The 23,543-nt window shown below is 42.5% G+C and overlaps 1 protein-coding gene across 1 annotated transcript in view; it reads left to right on the top strand.

The window, feature by feature from the left end:
* LOC310808671 (metabotropic glutamate receptor 4-like) overlaps window positions 1-23,543 on the top strand; it is a gene marked incomplete at its 5' end in the record, with an annotated part of 117,742 nt that overhangs the window by 556 nt on the left and 93,643 nt on the right. The window lies entirely within an intron of this gene.

Raw genomic sequence — 23,543 nt, 5'->3', positions numbered from 1 at the left:
TGATTGGGGTATAAGCGCTGTTGATGGTGGTGGCTGTGCTAGTGACAGAGAACTACGACTGAGATGTTTGACACGTACCGTTGCCTGAATCGTACTGTGATGTTATAATGGGAGGAATTACAAGGTTGATAGGTGTTTTTTCAGGTAAAAGCATTTGTTAAATGTCATCACACATTGGTGTCATGACAAGTCAAAAAGCGATAATAAAGTGATGATAAGTTAAAGGCTTCGGAAATTACGGCATATCCTGTGTTTCTGGCTCGAGGGTGTAAAACTGTGCTGAAGAAGGCTTGACACCGAACTGTGTCCACAGTGACACTGCTGATAATGCATTAAAACATCATTTATTTTTTCCATTTGCTAGTGCTGGCTGTATTATTTACTTTTTACTTTAAGATTATGTTGGCATCCTATTATAATGTGTAGATAAAACCAAGCAAAACCTATTCCCACATTTTCTCATATCAGTTTCTTCGTACTATGGCTTTGCTCTGTTTCTGTACATAGCTTGGGGCACACCAATAAACAATAATTTCAAGACTGCTCTCCTTTTTCATGTGAAAATATGGCACAACAAGGGTTTCTAAAGGATTTACGGATACAATAGTTGTCAGAGACAGTTTGTGTTAATGAGCCTCAGACGGACGTGGTCTTCAAATCACAGGTCCAGATGTACTTTTGACTGTCCAGAGAGCTGAGGCTCATCATTACTCCATAGGCTTTCCCTCTAATGACGATAATTGGCTAAGATTCCTTGGTGATACTGTCGTCTAATTAAATCAGGAAAGCCACGCATGTGACCATGTGAGTTCTTCAAGTGTCATAAGATCTCCAAATGAGCCTCTGCAGTATGTGGTATCCCAGGAAGCAAACATGCGAGAGTATGTATGTAACAAAACACAAGCAGAGCTTGACAGGGCTTTGCTGTGCTATACTAATGAGCACACACACACACACACGCACACGCACACACACACGCTCACACGCACGCGTGCACACACACACACACATACACACACACACATACACACACACACACACACACACACACACACACACACACACACACACACACACACACACACACACACACACATACAAACTTGTGTTACACAACGCACAATATCTAAACGGTCATATAATTGTATAGAATATTGGGAATGGATTTACAGTGCCCTGCATAAGTCATGTGACAGTGAATAACTGTTTCTTCTTTTGGCTCTACACTCCAGAAGTTTGGATTTTAAATCAAAGAATTACTATTAGGTTAAAGTAGAGATTCTCAGCTTTTATTTGATGGTATTTGTGTATATATTGGTTTCATCATTCAGAAAGGACAGTGAACAAATGCTTCACTGTCCCATTACGTATGCAGGGCACTGTACATGTGTTAAAACGTGACCCATTGAAGCCTGTTTGAGTAAGATTGTTTGTGTTCTCATACCTTTACCGAGACCTGTGGTGTCTATATTTAGTTTGCTGTCGCAGAGATAAGAGATGATGCTTGGAGAAAGCGTGGAACATACGCTGGTGTCTTTACTGTATGATCAGCGGTCTTATCTGCCATCGGATTTCTTATCAGGTCATCTCAGTGGTTGGCGTGTAATCCCCTCCTTCACAAAGCACTGCGTTTGTTCCACAGTTCAGCTGAATAGAACCCAGCTTCCTGCCCCTGCACTGGAACCCTCCTCGCCGTGGTAACCGCGGCTATGCGCTCTGATAAGTACCTTTTTGAGCTCTGTGCAAATAGCATTTGAATTTCAAAAACCGAGAAATCTCCCTGAACTTCAAAGTCAACAAGAGCCATTGGGAGACACTCTGCTGTAGTAGTTGGCAGTCCTCTGTGCTTGCCTTGAGGGCATCATAACTAGACTAGAGCTAGGGCTGTGCTCACACACTGGTGGGGCTCCACTGGTTCTAACTCCTGTCATTAGCTCCATGTAGGGCTCCTTTTCATTAGGGAACAAGGATGGCATCACCCAGAAACACTCCGCTTGTTTCTAATGATTGCAGGAACTTGAACCCACAAATCTTTTCATCTTCACAACCTACAGTATGGCTTCTCTCTCGGCCTGGTGGCTGAGGAGTGAGCCGGCAGTGTGTGTTCTTGAGACGGTTGTGAGTGATTGGTGTGAGTGAGAGGGGTCATCAAAGAGGGAGGCTATCTTCTACTTGTAGAACAGTGATGAAGGGTATACTGTTCTGTACCCAGGTTGTAAACAACAGCTAAGAGCTGGACACCAGCTGTGCTCTGAGTAATTGTACGTCCTGTCCGACAGGCTGAGTCAACAGTTTTACGTGTTTCATAGGCCTAATAGCTTGTGGGATCTGCCTCTTTCATTGTAGTGCCATTTTCAGTTGTTTCAACGTTACACATTGGCAAAACACAAACATCTCCCTTTTGGCCATGGCCATGCCTAAGGGTTGTGGTCACACTGTGTGACACTGGTGGGTACTTACTGTTGTTGTTGGTAAGCTTCTTTCTTTCCAAGCCTTTCCATATCCTTCTCACAGTCTTAGAGCGGCTATGGGCAAAGTGTTTACTCAGCATTGGCAGGATGTCGTCCATATTGTGCCGCATGAATATTTTATTAGGGGCTTACGTAATGTCCGCCTGGGGATCGGGTTGGAAAACTCCATCCCTACACACACCCCTCCATGCTGGCCCCTTGCTCCTGGCCTGTGATCTACCTCATCAGTTGGGCCTTTTTAACTGCTACATAAGCAAGAGCAAAGTGGACCAGCGTACTGTAGGGGCTAATTAGCGCAGGCCTGGTTATGACACTGTACCCACTGTGTTTGATTAGCCACTCAAGGCCAGCATGGTTGTAATTAGAGCCCCAGTTTTGTGATTGTGTCCCCAGCACACACATTGGCTCATATAGGCTCCTCTGTCTGTCTCGAGAACCAGCACTTCATACGCTGTAAGAATCTGTATAAAGAGGCCTAGTGGTGGAGGGACCACTGTTGACTTTCTGAGACGATTGTTTGTTCTGAGACAAGAGGGATGCTTCCACCACCTCTACAAACTCAGGTTGTAGCCTGCTAGCAGCCAGCACCAGTCTATAGACATGCGGGTGGATGTGCAGAGGGGAGAGGATAGTGGAGAAGTAGAGAGAGAGATAGGAGGGAGGTGAAGGGAGAGGATAGAGGTAGAGAGAGAGAGGAGGGAGGTGAGGGGGAGGTGAGGGGAGAGAACGGGAAAGGAGACGGCGGAGCATGTAGTTAGCTGTTAGGTGCAGGAAGTGGAGGGTTAACTAGCTGTCTGTTGTGCTGTCTGTGAGGCAGAGAGACCTTGCGGCCCCCTCTCTTCACCCTCATTAGAGACAGGAGGGCCTCGGGCACTGTGCTTCCCTCTCCTCTCAGCATCTCTGCATGGTGAGACAGCGCTCTCGCTGGATTACCACAGGAAACATCACTTATGTGAGGAGCTATAAAAAAAAGCCCTTACATGAAAATAAATCAATTTACTAAATGTGATGGGGAAAGATTCTGGTTCGGCTTTATGTTCTTTATTTCCAGGATGGGAACTTGGCTATTTTACTCCCACACTCCTCTCTGACAATGTTACAACATTGTTATTAGGATCTATATCTACTGTATGTTCGAACCTTGCTAATGTGATTCTCAAGAATGTAATTCTACTCATGTAGCTTAGTCTTACTGTTTAGCAACAGGGGACTGAATGAAGATTTGGCCAGTGAATAGTATACACCTATGTACTGTAACATAGTTTGGAAAGCCTGCAGAAATCCTTCGCAGAAAGTAACTACAAAGGGTTCGAAATCCTTTTGAAATGAGTGACGCAACATGTCAAACCAACCAAGGACAGAGCTCCAAAAAAACTTTTTTTTTTTTTAATGTTCTTCAATGTTGCAAGCTAGTATAGGCAACAGCTCTTTGCAAAATAGTAACTACCTATTGGAGAAGATGACGCACGTAACAACAAGCAACCATTCTGGGGGGAGACATTCTCCCATCGCTCTGTCCAGTTCAATCCATCTAAAATTCTCCAGACCTCCAAAGGAGGAGTCAGAACAACGCGATTTGGAGGTATGGCTATGCAAGACAACCACCTCAGTACTTCAGTAGCCAGGCAATGGCTCCCTTCATCACCCTGAGACAGGCCTCCTCCCTCCTCCCAAGGTGTGCCCCTTCACCTTCACGGGGCCTCAGCACTGGAGTTGTGTGGTAATTGAGCAGAGAGAGAGAGAGAGGCCTGGGCAGTGGAATTGATTCTGACTAAGTGGACTCCCATTCTGCACTAAGTGTAATTTGGTGTAGCCACACTCAATGCTCAATAAATCCCATCCACTCAGTGGAATCTCTACTCGTCTGTGACTTTCAAAAGCCCACGCAACACAAACAGGGGGGCATACCGAAGGAACGGCCCGAAAGGCTTGCAGCCGGCAATTGTTTTCTGCAGGTTTACAGCTCACTGGCTATTCTGTGTTTTTATCCATGCCACTCAATCGGACTTTTACAACCGGGCGATCGTGATCCATGCAGCCGTCTCTCTCGGTGCTCACTGCAGCCATTCCCATCTCCACAGCGCTTCATTCACTGTGCTTAGGCCACAGCGGAGCAGCTCCGTTAGTTCGGGATTAGTTCCGACTCAAGTCGCTTAGCCGACCCTGGCCCCAGCGGTCAATTCCCAGTACAGGGAAGAGGGCCCAGAATCTTGCCTTCCTATTCTTGTTCTTTTTTTTTCCTCCTCTTTGCCTCCTAGTGTGTGCAAATCCCTCCACAGGAAGCTCAAACACCAGCTGGTAATCACCATGCGTTGTGTCGGAGGAGCACGCTGCGGTGGTCTCCCCGTGTGCTCTGTACACTGTGTTGGAGACGTCGGGTTTCACTGAAATTAATTTCTGGCATTTAATTAGTGTACGTTTGCCTGGTCTGTAGAGAGAGAGAGAGAGAGAGAGAGAGTGCTGGCGGGAGGGTGAGGGTGAGTTTTTAAAAAGTGAGTTTCATTCACTGTGGGTTTTTTCATGAGGTTGCATCGACATTCTCCAGGTCTACTTTGTGGAGATGAACAGCACCAGCAGTGGTACGGTATGCCTAGAGAAGGGATGGAGGCTGGTGGAGGGAGAAATCAGAGGATGGGCACATTGTAACGGATGGAAGTGAATGAGGAATAGTATCAAACACATATCAGACACGTGTTTGATACCAATTTCTCATTCCATTCCATCCATTACAATGAGCCCGTCCTACGACTGTTCCCTCCCAGACCTGGATACTGTACAATACAAGGCAAGCCACAGCTGTTGTGATAATAACTATGATGTCCTAACCCTCTCTGTGGTCGTCTGACATTGGGTATTTTCTGAGCACGATAGCATGTATTTTCTCTCCTGAGCTGCCAACACTGCAAAAGAAACAAGGAACTTTCCTTTTTTCCTTGTTCCATATGTTCTTGCGACCCAGCGCCATGGAAACCAACAAACATGCTTTTAGTAAGTTGAGCATTCCAATTCCCCTTTCAACTGCTAACACAGCAGACATGCAACATGAGTAATGTACAACACTATGTGTTTATTGAGATCCCACCTACCCTTTCCCCAGTGAAATGGCTGAATTGTCCATTGTTCCCTGAATGATATTCGTGATATTCGTACTGTTGCATTTAGTTCTATCTGTGGTCTCCATTTTTATGACTACTTCATCACTTTTTCATGGGAAATGTATTTCAATGATATTGTCGTCCATCCACAAATTAATTGTGTTCTTTAGAGGATTCCCAAAACACTATTGCTTGATTTGTTCTGGTGTTCTTCAAAACCATAGATGTCATTTGAGGTCCTGTGTGTCTGCCTAGGAGCTGTCACAACTGCAGTCCCAAGTCCCCAAATCTCACTAAGCTTAGGTGTTCTACTATTACCCAGTTCAGGCTTTTCCTATAAATCTTTAAACAGGCACTAAAAAAACAGAATCCAACCAGCAGATCACAGCTATCGCACAGCTCCCTTGAAAAGAGCCAGGGATTAGTGGCTCACAGCCGTCTTTCCTGTAAAGTCTTCCCATCAACCAAAAACAGCCTTTTCTGACCTGTTGTCCTGAGCCGTATACACATTCACATAGATTTGTATTCCTCAAAATGGAGGACTGCTCACAAGACAAGACAAAGCAGACAACTGTTAGTAGGTGAAATATATTTGAATTAATGTTAATCGATGGAGGGTTGACAGCTATTGATCCTGGGAGAGAAATTGCATAGAAAAATGACAAGTCGCATGTCAAAGTGTCAGCACCAGCAAGGTGAGATGGCCTGATACACTCACCGGGTACTTTATTAGGAAAAACTATACTAATACTGGGTAGGGCCTCCCTTTGCTCTCAAAACAGCCTCAATTCTGTTGTTGGAAACATTCCTTTGAGATTTCTGGTTCTGTGAATCTCCCGTTCTACCACATCCCAAAGGTGTTCTATTAGATTCAGATCCGGCGACTGGGAAGGCCACTGAAGAACACGGAACTCATTGTCACGTTCATGAAACCAGTTTGAGACGACTTTTGCTTTGTGACATGGTGCATTATAGAAGATGGGTAAATAACAGGCTCAGAGTGTGCCAAGAAAACATTTCCCCGCACCATTACACCACCTCCACCATGAGAAGGTGTACTGGTGTTCCTAATAAAGTGTTTGGTGAGTGTAGATTGACTGTTCAAAATTCCTCTTATTTCATTTCTGCACGCAATAATACAACGTGTGACTTATGACTGTAATGCAGATCCATAGTTGCAATGAAATGCAGATTGAAATGCGCTGCAATTTTAATACGGTGGTAGTGAAGTTTGTGTATGATCTGAGTGGAGGTGTTTTGCTCAAGGCATCCCTGCTCCAGCTCATATCCTCTCCCTTGCCTGCAGCAGTGACAGGGAGGGAGTTCGGCCTCCTTCAGGCTAAGAAGCTTGGACAACATCCAGTTTACATGCACACTAGGCAACATGGTAGCTCCAATGAGTCACCCACCCATCACACAAAGGAATTATTTCTCTCTCTCTCTCTCTCTCTCTCTCTCTCTCTTTCTCTCTCTCTTTTTCCTCTGAGGCAGTTAGTTACGATTCACAGGTAGAAATAGCTATCAAATGTAAAATAACTGGGACTGAGACTTAAAAAGTGTGTATATTTATTCTACTTGTGCTGCATTAGTGATCTGTTACAACAACGATGTGTCACACACTGTTTTTAATGTGTTATTGTTGCTCTCATAATCATTTCTCAAATCTTTCGAATTTCGCAGGGTTTCTGATACAGTATATATTATACGTCAGACAGTACATTGACATTCACCTGGTAGTGTTGCAATGTCCTTTTCCGTGACATTCACACTTGAGAACAATGTAAAGAAAAACAAACAAATGAAAAGGCATTATAAACAAGACATGTACCTGCCCATAACAGTTGCACACACAAACACTACCAGCAGACAGAGGATAATCAATTCTCATTTACAGGCTAATTATCTCCCCCAGACCTCCCTCAGTCAGTAAAAGAGATAAACCCTTAATAAATCCTCTCACTGAGAAGAGAGTTGGTGCTTGTTTTTGTCACTTTTTATTTTCTGTATCCTTAGAATCATTAAACAATCAAGCTTTGAAGGCCTCCTCCCACCTCTCAGATTCAGCTCCTGTATGGGTATTGACCCTTGAGGGTTGAAGCTGTATTGATAGCATACTTTGTTTCCTGTGATGCTTGCCTTGTCTTTTTCCCTCGGTTTGGTTGAAAAGGGTTCCATGTTTTGGTATTGATTTCACACAAGGTAGAGACTATGACAGTTAAATTGAGATAAATATACCAACAACAATTTCTGACTATGTCTTTCACCTCTATGTCTACAATGTTCCTTGTAGTAGCCGAGAGAATGCCACCAGAACTACTCTCTCTCTGTCTCAGAAGGAGTCTGTAAAGGTTCCCACACAAAGCACAGGAAGCTAGCAATTAACAAGAAATTCCCTTGATTACAATGCGTCTGCTGAACATTGTTTTGTAAATGTCAAAGGGAAGCTGTTAACTATCAAACATAGACTTTGAGTACATAATATACATAAGCTTAAGCTCAAAACAACCACGACGATCCAGTTTGAATCGACAGCTTGCTATTCACCTTGATGCTGATCAATAAACTGACTCTACAACTAAATGTTGACACTCCTGTAGGGAATATCTGTTTTGGTAATCCAGCTGGCAGAATGGATACAATCACATCGAAAATATAGGCTACCATCCCCTCAGTTGGAAGTGTAGCTATAGTCATTGAATCAGACCAAAGCACTTGCCCAGCTAGAGGGGTTGTAGTCAAGTAAGCCCCACTTGAGTGAACCTGAAAAAAAAAAAGGATGCTAAACAATTCTTGGAGGCTGCTAGGTCGTGTGTGAAATCTGGTTCCTAGGAAACCTTGCCACGTGTAGTTCAGAGTTGACCCTGTAGTGTGGCATGTCCTAAGGTGGTTTGTCTTTAGTCAGGGTTGCTCTATGTCTCATACTCTCACTTGTTTCAGATACAGGAATAGGCCCTAGCTCTGATGTTACAATTTCTGTGGCCGTCCTTTCATAAAAAAAACATTATGATGACTGTTTTATGTACCAGAAAACTGTTCTCTGTCCACACTTAATGCTGACGATAACTTGTTGATGAAATAAAACCCCTCCAAGGTAGAAAGAAAATAAGCAATTGTGGCTCTAGAATCTCTAAATAAAATCGGTATTCACTGATGCATGGCAAGGATCTCAATGTCACCACTACCTGAGCAAAAATGGAGTTAACTTCAGGGCAGCTCTTTCCTAGCCTCCCTAAAGCACGACTCAAGTCTGCAGTACTCCATACCTGACTTCAGAGTCGAGGGAGGCCCTTTTTGATTTTGTCAGCACTATGAGTCGATAATGAAGTGGCTGTGGCCCCTTTATCGTTTATCTTGTAACTTTTTTAATTAAATGAACCATCGGGTATGGTTGTTATAAGAATATGGTTATTATAATATAATATAATATTATAATATTATATATATTATAATATGGTTGTTATAAGAACCGCCCCATCACTTTTCGTTCTGACAAAAGGGGCAAGGAACGAAATGCCTCGCCCCAAATGCAAATGCAAAGTATGTGAGAACCAATCAATGCATTCGCTCAGAAGCCGGCTTGAATATGGACCGCTAACATGGTAGTTCATTAGAGTGAGCAATGTGGGTTCCTAGACATTTGTGTGTGGCGCTTGCTGTGCCACATTGGCCTAGCTTCGGCTAGGCTAGCTCTTTTCCTCAGAGAGACAATAAACAGGCCTTTTCACCACTGAGTCGATTGATCACCTTAACTATTTTCTCTCAAGATCTGGTGCTCTGACCCCTTTATTCCCAGGCCCTGTGCTGTCGTTAGAGTAGAGAGGTATTTTAAGGCAGGTGGAACCAGCTGGATATGCCTGCCCAAGAGTACTAGGGTCATTCTCAAGGAGACTGCAGATCTTCAGCACTGCTTTCAGTGATTTAATATGCCAGGCTGACATGCCGGTCTGAAGGTCTCTTCCCCTCTGGCGCTCCTCTCCTCTCCTCCTCCATAGGCACACTCCACAGGTTCAAAGCCACAGAGAGCACCGCCTTGTGTCATTGGCAGCTGTCCTAAACACAGCTGATGCGTTGTAATTGAAATGTCATCAAAGGTACAGTTTAATCACTGCAACAGGGTTACAATTTATTTTACCGTTCAATAGTTTTTAGATTACGTAGGACGTTTCCAGGTGTTCTTTAGACTGCAACCTCCTGTCTTTAGCTTGACCCCAGATTTACTCTCCTATGCCTTTTAATTCTACAGCAGAGTCTCCAGCATGGCAGATCAAGCCAAATGTTCTCATTGACCTTTGCTGGAGTGGCCATTAATCCACTGCCAACCATAGCGGAAAGGAGAGAGTGCAGTGGGCACCTTTAGGAGCAATGGATTTTGTAGCTAAACACTTCTAAAGTCAAACAAGGGTACTGTAATAACACACTGAATCTTTGGGTCTTATGAAAAACCTTGGAAAAAAGTTGGAAATGACTATACCCTGGGTATCACTTACTTTTAGCATGGTATAAGTTATTCATGAGAGACCAGTTGCTACTACAGCATGTCACTTGTGTTAAACATGCTCGTGTTTTGTGTTTTCAGAGAAACATGAGATTAGTTCTGCTTGACTTACTTTCTTGGGCAAGGCGGGTTCTAAGAACTACTTGAAGATGGGAAAACCCTCTGATTAGAAATCTTTGTATGAATCTCGAGGGGAATTTGTGATAATCGTGTTAACCGCATCTCAGTTCCCGCCTTAGTTTTTATTATGCTGAGTAACGAAAAATAGATGAGAATATTCCTGACAAAATTACATATTCATAGAATGTACCAGTTCCAGCTAGTTGATATTCCTTTTGTGAATTTTCTTCAACAAAATCAGTTGACAGCCAAAACAAAACAACTGGCAATGCATTTATATAGTAGAATGACAGTTGAAGAGGTGACTGAAAATTGCCAACTGGAAATACTATAAACTCTCTGACTTGACTTGTTAAGTACCATTGAATGTTTATTTAATGTTGTTCTGACCGAGAGTGGTAGTTGCTGCTTTTGCATTATGAAGTGCACTTTTGAATTTGTAAATGTAATCACTATTGATTGTACGTACAGTGTATGCAGAAACATACAGCACAGATCACAGTTACAGGGCAAATGTAAGAGTGGTTGTCTTTGAATAGCATTAAAGAACCTGATTGAATAGCACTTAGTCTTTGATTATGTGTTAGGGTTAGAAACATATGGTGAAATTATTGGCCCTTTTGGCCCTTTTATAGTGGTAAACTAAATCAACCAAAGAAATCTGTCGGCCATAACTGAATGTAAGATAAAGCCCATTAATTTTGCCCATTAGCCATTTCATGAAACTGTTACTTATTTTTAAACACATTGTGGAGCCAGAAACTATGCATTTATATTAAGGTACCCTTTGTAAACGGTTTATAAATGGTTTATAATTAGTTAATACATCATGTATAACCAGTTTATTATTAAATTATAAACCATTTACAAACAGTTAGAACTCATTAGATTAGATTGTTCGATATTTACCTGGTGCTTGCCAAAGAGAGAGCTTGCAATCAGGAGCCAGTTATTAATGCTTTATGAACGCACTTACAAATGCCTCGAAAACGAACCTTGATGTGAAATCATGCAACATTATTTGCAGTGGTGCACAGTGGTTGCACAGTTGGGAAATTGTATTTGCTAGATTTTACACTGGATTTGTGTAATTGTGGGTAGGATTACTTATAATTAATGTACCTCTATTCTACATTTACCATCATGATCGTGACTCCCCTCATCAGAAATTGCAGAAACCGAGACCATCCACTTATTGATGAATTCCTCATATGGCATGATCTCATTGGACAACAGCATGACTAGTAGACCAGTTTTCTCTTCATTGCTTTTCAATAGGAGCATCACAAAGTTTGCCCACATATGACAATAGGACAGTGCAGGTTCTCCAAGCCTCTCTGGGTACATTCTGATAATAATTGAAAACATGCTAACTGAAACTGTAGTTGTCTAATACTATACTAATTTAAACCTATTTTTCTATTCATAAAATAATCCTTGAATTTTTCATGTTGAAGTTGAGAAATTCTCGCTGAATATTTAATATTATGTAATATTAATATTTTATTTTTTCGTGGAGCACTCATTAATAGACCACCATGAATGTGCCAGGAACTGTGAGTTAGACCAGAGGCTGTCATCCTGTCTCTCTTTGTCTCTACAACCATCAGCACTTCAGATATGTAACTTTTCTTTCGACATGTAAATGATTTATTAGTTCGTGAGTCCTTCTCTAACATCAACCATCTCCCATTTTCTCAATACTGACATCAGTAACACTTCACATTGCCCTTATACTTTTATATATATAATATAATATATGCCATTTAGCATATATGCCAAAGCAACTTACATTGCAGCGAGCTGAAGCATAAATGTTTCAGTATATATTGGCCCAGAGGGAATCAAACCCCCAACCTAAGTGTTAGGGTAAGTGCCATGCTTTACCAACTGAGCCACAGAAAACCACTTTTAACACATAATATTAGTAGTGACATTGTTGTATTACACATTTTTATATACAGTAGTAATAATTGCTTTGTAAATTGCTTTATCATGGAGTGGTTTTTATGTTGTTACCAGAGTAATTGCAGCATTACTGCAAAAATATAGAGGCACCTAAATAACTAAAACAACCAGTACATTGCTTCCTTGAAACAACCTGAAGCCTAATGTGTGTGTGTGTGTGTGTGTGTGTGTGTGTGTGTGTGTGTGTGTGCTCTGGCCACTAACCTGCGTTGATTAACAAGATTGGCCATCCTTTACCTCCACTCGACGTGACATCTTGGGGCAAACTGCATCCCTTAACAAGACATATCGTAACAAACAGCCTCTCACTCGTCTCCCATTTGAGAACATCAGTCTGGGGCCCCTCTAAAAACCAATTACAGCCGCAGTGTGCTGTGTAAGGGGCACCGGCATTGACTCACTGAATACATTACCTGTCTGTGTACTGTTCTCTCAGTTAATCAATTACTCTGTCTAAATGGAGGCATCAGATCTTGACACTGACGCCTTCAATGGGGGCGGTTGCTGCAGGTGAACACAGACACATATGAGTGCCTCCAGATCGCTGGTTGAGTCCTCTGACACCTCCATTGATTTTTCACCTCAAAGCCTGAGAAAATTAATATTGGCCAACATGGTGTCCAACATTTGGTCTATGGGAAAAGCGTTGTGGAAAATGAAACCTCAGCAAGTCCTAAGGCAAGATCATTCCAGACTGCTCAGGCAGAGCCTAATGAAGCTATCTGCTGGGCTTTAATTGGCAAACAGTGAGATATTGTGAATTTATTTTTATGATGTTCTGTATCAGGTATATTCTATAGTACGTGTGCATACTATCAAAGGTAAGTACATGTTCCAAAGACTGTTTATTCTCACTCTAACTGCATCTAAACTGATCTCATCAAGGCAATTCTAGTATAACAAGCTGTGTCTTTATGTTTCAGGTTCAGTCACCATCAATAACAAATACGGTAGATGGATGCAAAAACAGTGTCCTGCCAAAACAAATTTGACTGAGCAATGACACTACCTCTCCCGTCTCTGGTCAAAGTGCGGTTAGTAATCATATGTGACACTGTGTCACTCCTCTCAGAGAAACCTGTTTGATATAGTCCTGTAGGAATCCACTGATGGCCACATTATGTATCGTAGTTGTTCATCATCTCCTGCTTTGATGGTTTTCTAAGTAACATACAGGATTCTAGGAGGTAGCTTTTTTTTTAGCTGCAGTACCACATGGCTGAGTCAATCTTATGCTGTGTTTACTCAAGCAAATACATGATTGGGTCAATACATTTGAGCATACTCAATATCTAAAATTCCCTTGAGATTGTCAGTTTGTCAGAGTATACTTTCAAGTTTCAGATATTACCAAATGAACACTCAGAGGCAAAAGGGAGATGACAATATATATATAAAGATTAAGATACAGATAGACAGTATCCTTCAGTCTTATAAATATGGAATGTGTTATTGCCTTTCATTTTCTATTTCACTTTGCTAGAGAGACAGACTTGAAACATCAAGATCCGCACTACAGGTGAAAAAGGCTGGTTTGCTTAGACATTGAGAAGTGAGCTGTCTGTGTAAATCAACGTCATGAGACTGAGGGGATAAGTAGAAAAAAAAATAATACTGAGCTGATCTGCCTGCATGGCTCAGAGACAATAGTCAGCTCAGTGTAATTGTGAGCAGGAGAGAGTAGACTGTGGGTGTACACATCCCCCCCCCTGTTGCCTCTTAAAGAGAAGCTAAGCTCATCTTTCTGTATTTTTTAAACCTTTCCTTTTGGGTCAATGTAGTTTGTACACATGTAATCTATGAATTGAATCACTGTTTTACCTCATTCAGCCACGGAATCCCTAGTTTATCAGCGCCAAATATAATCTATGAATTAAATCACTGTTTTCCCTCATTCAGCCACGGAATCCCTAGTTTATCAGCGCCAAATATAATCTATGAATTAAATCACTTGTTTTACCTCATTCAGCCACGGAATTCCTAGTTTATCAGCGCCAACTTCTGAAGCAGCAGTAGCTACTGTTAAGTTTCACTTGAGTTTTGCATCGAGTGCCCGTGGCGGTTGAGAGAAATGCGGTTGAGAGAAATTCATATACGCATAACACTGCGGGCACGTGGGCACTGTGGGCACGAGACAGGGACCCGTTTCTGCTCATTAGTGCTACGTTTACAACTGTAGGCTGAAATTATAGAAATTATCCCGTAGCATCACTTTAACGGTGTGCTACGCGGTGGTGTGCTACCGGCGCCTCTCCCTGCCCCACTTTACCGTTTCTGCAAGTTAAGCTGAAAAAAAAAAGGTTGAATGAAATATTTAGCTACTGCAAATATCAGCAGAGTGTATTTTTCTCTCCCTTGATGAGCCCCAGTGCCAGCGCAATTGACAGTTCCTGGGTGTATGCTAGGCCAGATGTGGACTACTCTCACATGGCGTCGCTGGGAAAAAACAATTTTCTTTCCCTGTTCTCTTTCCAAAGCCTCAGCCCTGTACAGGACAATTGATTATCTGCATCATTTTGAGAAAAGTCCCCTGGTGTGATTCTTTTATAAGCTGCTGTAAGACCACTCATGGCAGGGAGGACATTGTGAAATCAGTGGAGTTGAGATAACAACTACTGGGGTCGGCTAGTTATGAGTCATTACCTATCTTCCGCCGTAGACTGAAGACCCATCTCTTCAAGCTACCTCTTGACTGTCCCTCCTAAAGACCTCTTCATCCCCACTACCCCCCTGTACAGTTTCTCTACTGTAAATTTAAAAAAAAATTAAAAAAAATAATGGCCCCTGGTCCTAGCATAGATGTGTTTTTCTTATGATGACTGATGTATAGATGATTCACTTACTTAGACAGATGTACTTGTTGTAAGTCGCTTTGGCTAAAGGCGTCTGCTAAATGTCTAAAATGTAAATGTAAAATGAGTCAAGGTCACACAAGGGAGGACGAGACATACAGTATTTGTTTCTCCAGCTGCAGCTTAGCTGGGTGGGTTTTGGAAAGTTACTGTACAAGCTATAGTCCCAAGCTATTTGTATTGTTTAATGATGTTGTTTAATGCAATCGGTCCTGGTCTGAGAAGTATAGTGCTTTTGGGCAATGGGAAATGGAATCTCATTAGTCTATTATAGAGTCTGTTACATCATGATGAACCTACAATATGTTTTGAGGAAGTATACTGTAAATACATCTTATGTTAGAGTTTATTTGTCTTATATAGGATAAGATAAGACATCTTAAATTGTCAATTGCAGTTGGAAATGAAATTAGAAGCCTGTCAAGAAATCCTCATTCGTGCTTTTTTTCTTTGGTAAAAGGGCTCTTAATTGCTTTTTAATAGATAATTAAATGATGGTAATCAGTCACCCTGAAGTATTTAAAGGGTATCCAAGAGGGATTTCAATCTTGTAATATCAAGATGATAGCTCAAAAGACAAGTTATCCTAGATTTATGTCGGCATTAAAGTTAGACATGCCCTTCGATCACATGTAAAATTAAAATATTTGCTATCCTTTAATTTTTGACAGAATTATGTCAAAGAAGTCTTAAAAGAAGACCAAAGTCTAAGAAGAAGACCAAAGTATTAAACAAGCATGGCGAAGTCTGTGTTTCTCCCTGCAAATGTGATCACCTGATGCCAATGATTCGAAACACATCTTGTCTGGCGCTGCCAAAACACACAGATCAATAGGGACGTCAGAAGCTTTTAAGGCAGGGCAGATGAATTGGCTGCAGAGTGCATTGAATTATTCAATGTTACTGTACATTTGGCAGTCTCTTATGCGCCATATCGTACATAGTGAAATTCAGAGGAAAGCTGTGTTGGATGAAACAGACCAGACAGGACAGTCCTCATTCTTGAGTGTTTTAACTAGTTACACCCGTCAAAAATAGGCTACAGCATATCAAGGCTATATTAAGATCAGTGAGTGCAACTCTCAGAAAACATACTGTTCCTGAAGCATACTGGATTAAGCATTATCTTCCTTTTCATTTTTAAAACACGAAGGGAGGGAGGTATGGGTTATACAGTATCTATAGTGTAGTGTGTCTCTCTCTATACGATAAAAGGACATATTATCTTATCCTCCTTGAGCTGCACCAAGTGCCTACTATACTATAAAACCTAGATTACCGGTCAACTGTGTTTGAAGTGGCTTATATGATAATCATCAGTTAAAGGGTAAATGTAAAAAGGCCACCCTTTGCAGACTGATAAATGCAAATGGGGGAATGTGAGTGCAGATACCTTCTGGTCCGTGGAGACTCTCTGCTACACTGCTGTCTCTTGAAAACTCTTTCAGTCTGCATCTGGTATTACCCTGCATCTGGTCAACCACCAGCCTCCTGACAGCATCTACTGTATGTAGCTCCATGCTATATTCACTCTCTGCAGGGGTGTGCTGCAGAGAGTGAATATGTCCTCATATCCAGTGTTTCCAATTGGATGTTTGTGCAAAAATACAAGGTAATGGCAATGTGATGCATGATCCTTTGACCCCGAATCGTATCATGAAAAAACCCGAAAGGCAATGAAAAAACATCCACACTCTCTGGTGGACAATCATAAAGCACAATGTATCACATTATGTCCCCTGATTCGATGCTTCAGGGATGAATTCATGCTGCTATTGAGCAGAGAAGAATCACTGTCAAACGCACACACTCTTGAGGTCTACTGAAAAGCAGATAAGGCATTCATAGATGATCTATTTCTATTGTATTTTGGCTGATAGTACATTAATCAGAGCGAGGAGAACATAAAGTTATACCTCATGGCCACTTTGCTCATTCTATAACCTGTTTCCAGTTCAGTCAGAGTTGTTAGCCACAGCTGAAAGAAACCTAAGAAATCTAATTAGGTTTTACTCCTTGCCTGGCAGCTAAATTCTTCCCATTCTTTCATTTTTTGCTTACAGTATGCTTTTTCTTATGTGATATTTGCCACTATCCCTCATTTCCAGACACTCCTCAGTGGTATATTCATTATCAACTTCCACTTTTCATTAGCTATCTGTAACGGCTTTTGACCAATTATAAAGCGGGAGTATAATTAGTTGCCTGAGCGAATGAGTAGGCTTTAAATTGTTTGTGCCTGAGGGGAACCATTGGGGGAATTTGTCAGAAGGGAGGGAGAGAGAGAGAGAGAGAGAGAGAGAGAGAGAGAGAGAGAGCGACAGACAGACAGACAGACAGACAGACAGACACAGAGAACCACCTGTCCTGCAATGTCTCATGGCACTTTTGATTGATAAGGCTGTACCTAGTCTCTCGATGATGGACTCAGAGCGCTCTGCACTGTCCACACCCCAGAGTCTGTCAAACAAAGCTTGTTCAATGGTTACTGAGCAGTCAGAAGTGGGTGGGCTGTTGGTATTCAAAATGAAATTATTGACAGGTTATGGCACCAATCGTAGCACACCCGTTTTTTAAATTTAAAACTTCAAACAAGCTTTTTAGTTTTTAGACTGTTGGACATCTCCATTGCTAACTTCTAACTAACTAGCTAGCTTCCGTAAACAACTAGGACAAAAATTAAAAGCAACAGCGTGGGGTTGAGGGAGGAGCTTTCAATAGAATTTCGTCTTTCGTGTTCTAGGAAGATCCAATCACATTAGGTATTTTATTTGGGTCTCCACCTCAGAATGTCAATATAAGGATAACAGGAGCTAATTGCCTATTAAAAGAGACTGACAAAAGAGATTAACATGCCCAACTAGCCACCACTGAGACTAACAAAGAGATTAACATGCCCAACTAGCCACCACTGAGACTAACAAAGAGATTAACACGCCCAACTAGCCACCACTGAGACTAACAAATGAGATTAACATGCCCAACTAGCCACCACTGAGACTAACAAATGAGATTAACATGCCCAACTAGCCACCACTGAGACTAACAAAGAGATTAACATGCCCAACTAGCCACCACTGAGACTAACAAATGAGATTAACATGCCCAACTAGCCACCACTGAGACTAACAAAAGAGATTAACATGTCCAACTAGCCACCACTGAGACTAACAAAGAGATTAACATGTCCAACTAGCCACCACTGAGACTAACAAAGAGATTAACACGCCCAACTAGCCACCACTGAGACTAACAAAGAGATTAACATGTCCAACTAGCCACCACTGAGACTAACAAATGAGATTAACATGTCCAACTAGCCACCACTGAGACTAACAAAAGAGATTAACATGCCCAACTAGCCACCACTGAGACTAACAAATGAGTTGTGTGGTTGAATGTATGGCAGTTTGGAAATGTACACGCAAATTTGCATAGACTGTTCAGTTACCCAGCCGGATTAGCCAGTCACATTTCCCATGAAATGAAACAGGTGCTTACCTGCAACTGAGCAAACTTAATGGTACATATAAATGCTTCTAAAAGTGACTCCAAACCAAAGTAACTCACGGTTTTTATCATGCTTTCAAGTAGCAGTCCCATTGACCAGTCTAGCCAAACAACATGAGGCTACAGTACACGTCAGTACACTCTGAAAAATCGACCCCAAGGTCCCAGGTCAGGGTAGGACCTTAGGGCCATGGCCCTGAGCTTTTGCTCAGAGTTTGAAACGCAAAAGTCTGAGGCTTTGGGGCAAGCGCCGGTGCCAAAAGTGACAGTGGAAAAGCACCGTAGTGCACAGTAGTGAATGAAAAAAGTTTCACAGGATCATGTACCATTAGCGTTTGTTGAGGCTCTGACTCCACTGAATAAAGACGGAGAAAAAGGTTGCGCACAACTGCATGTACTCACCCACCTAAACCTAAACCTCATAGAGGTAATGGCAGGAAAGACATAAGTGTGGGCAGAGAGTCTTAAGGCTTTGTTTCTGTTTGTGTTGTTTATCAGGCGCCCACAGATCCCCTGCAGTGTAGGCGTCTGGGGTAATGGATTAAAGCGCTGGTGTCAGTGATATCATGCTTCAGAAAAGAGCTGCATATTCCTGGGTATCTTTTGTCCCTGTGTGAGGCCTGTGTTTTTCAATCGGGTAAAAAGGCGGTTCTGATATGCCCAGCGGCATGATGGTCCAGTGTGGGTACGACACACAGCGTTAATGTTCTAAAACCTCTTGGTGTGAAGAGATGGTGGTGTCGTAGGCAGGCGAGGGCGGATTGGGGATTGGGTTTGGTGTGCTTATGGTTGGGGGAATAGGGAGTGTTGCGTGAGTTCAGCTGTGCATTGCAGTGCTCATGGAGGGAACTCAATGTGAAGGAGGTATCGTAAATACCTGTTGTTATTCGGTCAAACAAGTGGAATTCGCAGTGAAATGCAGTAAAAAGGAAGAAGCTCAAGCTGTGGGTATTTGTGGTTGTGATGTTTTCTGTTTGTTATGATGGCTGAATAGTGTCATCCATTGCTTAGACGTCTGGTCAGCCTCTAGGGAAGAGCCTGATGTCTGATTCATAAGAGAGCGAGTCCAGTGATCCATCATAAACTGCTAGGCAAATCATCTCCAGGGATCCTGTTTCTTAAATTGAATTTGGCCTACTTTACCTGTGCTTCTATTCAGAGATTGTTCAGCTGTCCATCATTTCATTTCACATCACACTTTTTAACTGACTGAGCCTGCAATGCTGCACACATCTACCAGTGCCCCGGATTTTAAAAATGACACACAGAAAAATGCATGGACTCCAACAACAACACGACACCTGCTTCTTCCTCTGTGCACACCGCTTGACGTACGTGTGCACGCTGTGAGATAAAAACAGGCCTGCTTCACCCTCATTAACACTGACCTGCCTGGGATGTGTTGACACAGAGACGTGACGTCTGGATTCACATGCATGGGGATGGCGAGAGCACGTTCCCTGCCGCTCCTCCTGAGCACGTGCTGAGGAGAGTTGTCAGGGTCGCTCCTTCCCTAAGTGGATGGGCATCATTATCTGATCATGTGTCGGGGTAAATGGATGAGAGAGTGGCCGACCGGCCGGCTCTCTGAGGAGCTCGGCTCTGTACTCCTCCCTTCTACCCTGCACTCACAGACAGACTCTGTTTCTCATGCTGCTACCGCCTCCCTCTCACGCTATCGGCTGATCGCCACATGAAGATTCATCACTGGTAACGCTGTGAATACAGAAACACCGGCGCAGAACGGATGTCAGTAGGGTCGAGTTGGTCAACGCAGGGATGCAGAGGTGACTTAAGCCAGCGGATCGGTCGCGTCAGTCATATTTATCATTCGCAGAACTGTACGTTGAGCGAGGTTGCCTGAGAGTTGAAGACTCTTGCACACTTTTAAAGCCTCGGTTTTAGCTCAGTGGGCTAATGTGGTATTCAATCGCCCCTGTGACCCTAGTTCAATAGTCTTCACCTTGCGTGCACCTGCAGAGCTAGCAGGCTAACACGAGAGGCTCGATAGCTAGTTTGTGTGCTCGCAGTTCTTTTGAACTGTTTTGCTGAAGTGTTTGAAGCCCTGCTAGCTCGACGATAATTCCTCCAGTTATAGGCTTATACCTCGCTAGGTCCCTCGCGTAGGCTACAACTAGCACGTGGACGGTCGGCTAGCTTGAGTGACTTGTGGTTTTCGACCACTTGAGCCCTTGGCTAGCTTCGACGAAGCAATTTTTTTTCTGGCCTTGTGTGAGAAATATAAGCACACTGTTTGCTAGTTTTTCTCCCTCAGAGAACCTGGGTTGCATTCCTAACCTCTGGCTTTCATTTCTATCTTATTCATTCCTTTTCGGTCATGACATACATGTTGATGATGAGTAAGCAGAGGCGCTTGGCTCTATTGCATTCAGTGCGAGTATAAACATTGTTATCTTAACACCCTCATGCTCATTATTGAGACACAGAGGGGATTTTTTCCCATTTATTCAGTGTCTAAAGCTTTAGATAACCCTATCAGCTCCTGTCTGTCACTCAGTAGCGTTTCACAGGCAGTGGAGTACTTTGATGTGGGCCGGGGTGTATGGGAGGTTGAGAACGCTGAATGCCATTACAGGGGCAGAGGTAACTATTTAAGCATAATGAGACATTTACCCTCACTTACACTACAAACATGGGATGACAACTGTGCAACTGTTTATCTCCACAGGATTCCAGAACACACAGTATGTGTTTGTTTGTTGTTTGAAAAGGCCATCTCTGTATTTTGTATTGACACACACAGCAAGGGCGCATAAGAGGCCACATAAATGCTAGTTTTCCGAGTGTCGTAACATAATCTGTCATCAAGTATAATTCTGCGTTCAGCAAATGGCCCTGTTTGCATTTTGCTTGTGTACTGGAGGAACATTGTTAACAGCTCAATCTTTCAGTCTCTCATCACACGTGCCACATCCTATCCTATTTCCTTTTGCATATTCACACTTGTTTTGCATCACAAGAGGAAAACTATCTCACGACATTTTGACAAGTCAGTCGAATGCTTAACTAATTACTTTTACAGCAGAACTTCCAATTTCAGAATTTGAGAGCGACACGGTTTTCTTCAAGAGAATTGAGGAGAACTGTAGAGCGATCTGGGATTAGAGTGAAGTGGCTCTTTACTCTGGATTCTGCATTGTCAATAAAGTGTTTATCCAATCAAAAGACATGGGTGCCCTATATGCTGGATGAGCTGGGTTTATTCACAGAGGAAGCTAATACATTCAAAGCTCTCCTGTGCTTACTGTACGGAAATACAACTATTGAAATACTACAGTTTATCCAGCCCAAAAAACTGAGGAGGAGGGATTTTTTTTGTTTTTTTTCAAATAAAACACTGTTTCTGAGGGGCAATGGGATTATACGGTGTTTACGTCTTATTGCTGAGCAAGAGGAACAGTAGACATATCCTGTAAAAGCACCCACGCTGTTCAGGAATAGTAATAGTCTGAGATGGCCATCATATACAAGGGGATGATCAAAACATAGCTTTTCAGCTACCAATGAAGTGTGAAAACCATTGAAAATACCTCCTGTGTCAGTATTTTCCCTTGATGACAAAATACAGCAGAATATATATATTTTTTTTTAAAGTGAGAAACTGCCAGACTACCAACTACAGCAACTGTATGATTTAAAGCTTAGTTGCTGAATTTACAGACTGTGCTACGATTTATCGCCCTGGTCCTCTCCTACTGCTACTGCTGCTGCCCCTTCAGCTGGGAGTCTACTGCAACAACACAGTCATAATCTCCCTCTGTGACTCATCAAGCTTAGAAGCCGCACCATAACAGAAGCCTCGGCCATAACACAAGACATTATGGCAAGTGCTTCATTGTTTATCTGGGTGGTAAAGATTATAGCATTGATATTCTGTACATATTTAAAAACCTGATGGTTGTTTAGGCTGATCAGGAAGGAAGACAATCAATCACACGTGCCTGATACCATTCTTCACTCCATTCCATGCATTACAATGAGCCCGTCCTCCGATTTCTACCTCCATCAGCTTCCCCTGCCAGGTATCTAAAAAACAATGACAGCAGAAAACCCATTGTCCTCCCCTTGTTTGATTGATAGCACTGTGTGTTCTGTATCCTTAAGCACAGTGATAAAGTGCAACCCCCTTGACTGTACACACTGTCTCTATTGTTATGGGGGAGACATGGCCTATGGAGAATGCTAGAGGGGAGAAGGAGTCTACGGCAGTGACAGTGATGAGAATCCCTCTATGACTCAATAACAGGTTGTGACAAATCTGAATAGACACTTGAGTGGACCATGATTGATGGCTGTGAAAGACACTTAGGAGACAGTCGTGCGTTTGTGTAAAAAAAGGATGAATGGATAGCCTTTCTCTGTCACAACTGAACTATCTGAACTGATGGAGGTGGAGGAAGAGGAGGAGGAGGAGGAGGGGGAGGAGAGAGTAGATGGATGGCACAGTGTGTGTGTGTGTGTGTGTGTGTGTGTGAGGGTTGTGGAGATCAGAGCATCACAGGTGAGCAGTGAGACCAGCATGTTCTTCTAGCGAGCTCAGGCCAGATACCTGCTCGGAACAGACACACTGTCCAGCCGGCCTCCCTGTGGTATATACTGTTTAAAGAATATCTAGCGTGGCTGCCAGCTTTGGCAGTCTCTGAGATAGTGAATCCATTCTTTTTTAATACTGTATGTGGATAGCTCTGCAGGACAGGGGAATTAGAATACAAATTGTCCCGCAGGCCTACATTTCAGCACTGTCCATTTACCTGGGGCAAATACAAATTAGCTATTAACTCTACTCTAGCATACAAGCCCACTGGTGTGCATGTGATAATGAAGAAAATCAGACTGTATAATACTTTTCTCAAACAGTGTATCTTGAGAAAAGCTGTGTTCAGGTAGACATGTTTAAACTGTGATACCGAAAGTCTAGCCTAGCCAGAGAGAAGTATTGATCATAGATGTGTTTATTTGACATTGTTTTTTCAAACAGTGATTTCTTAGTTAATTTATCAACTCTATGATA

This window comes from Argentina silus (genome assembly GCF_951799395.1).
Source record: "Argentina silus genome assembly, chromosome: 8".
Taxonomy (NCBI): domain Eukaryota; kingdom Metazoa; phylum Chordata; class Actinopteri; order Argentiniformes; family Argentinidae; genus Argentina; species Argentina silus.
The sequence above is the reverse complement of the archived record's forward strand: the minus strand, read 5'-3'. Positions and strand labels throughout refer to the sequence as shown.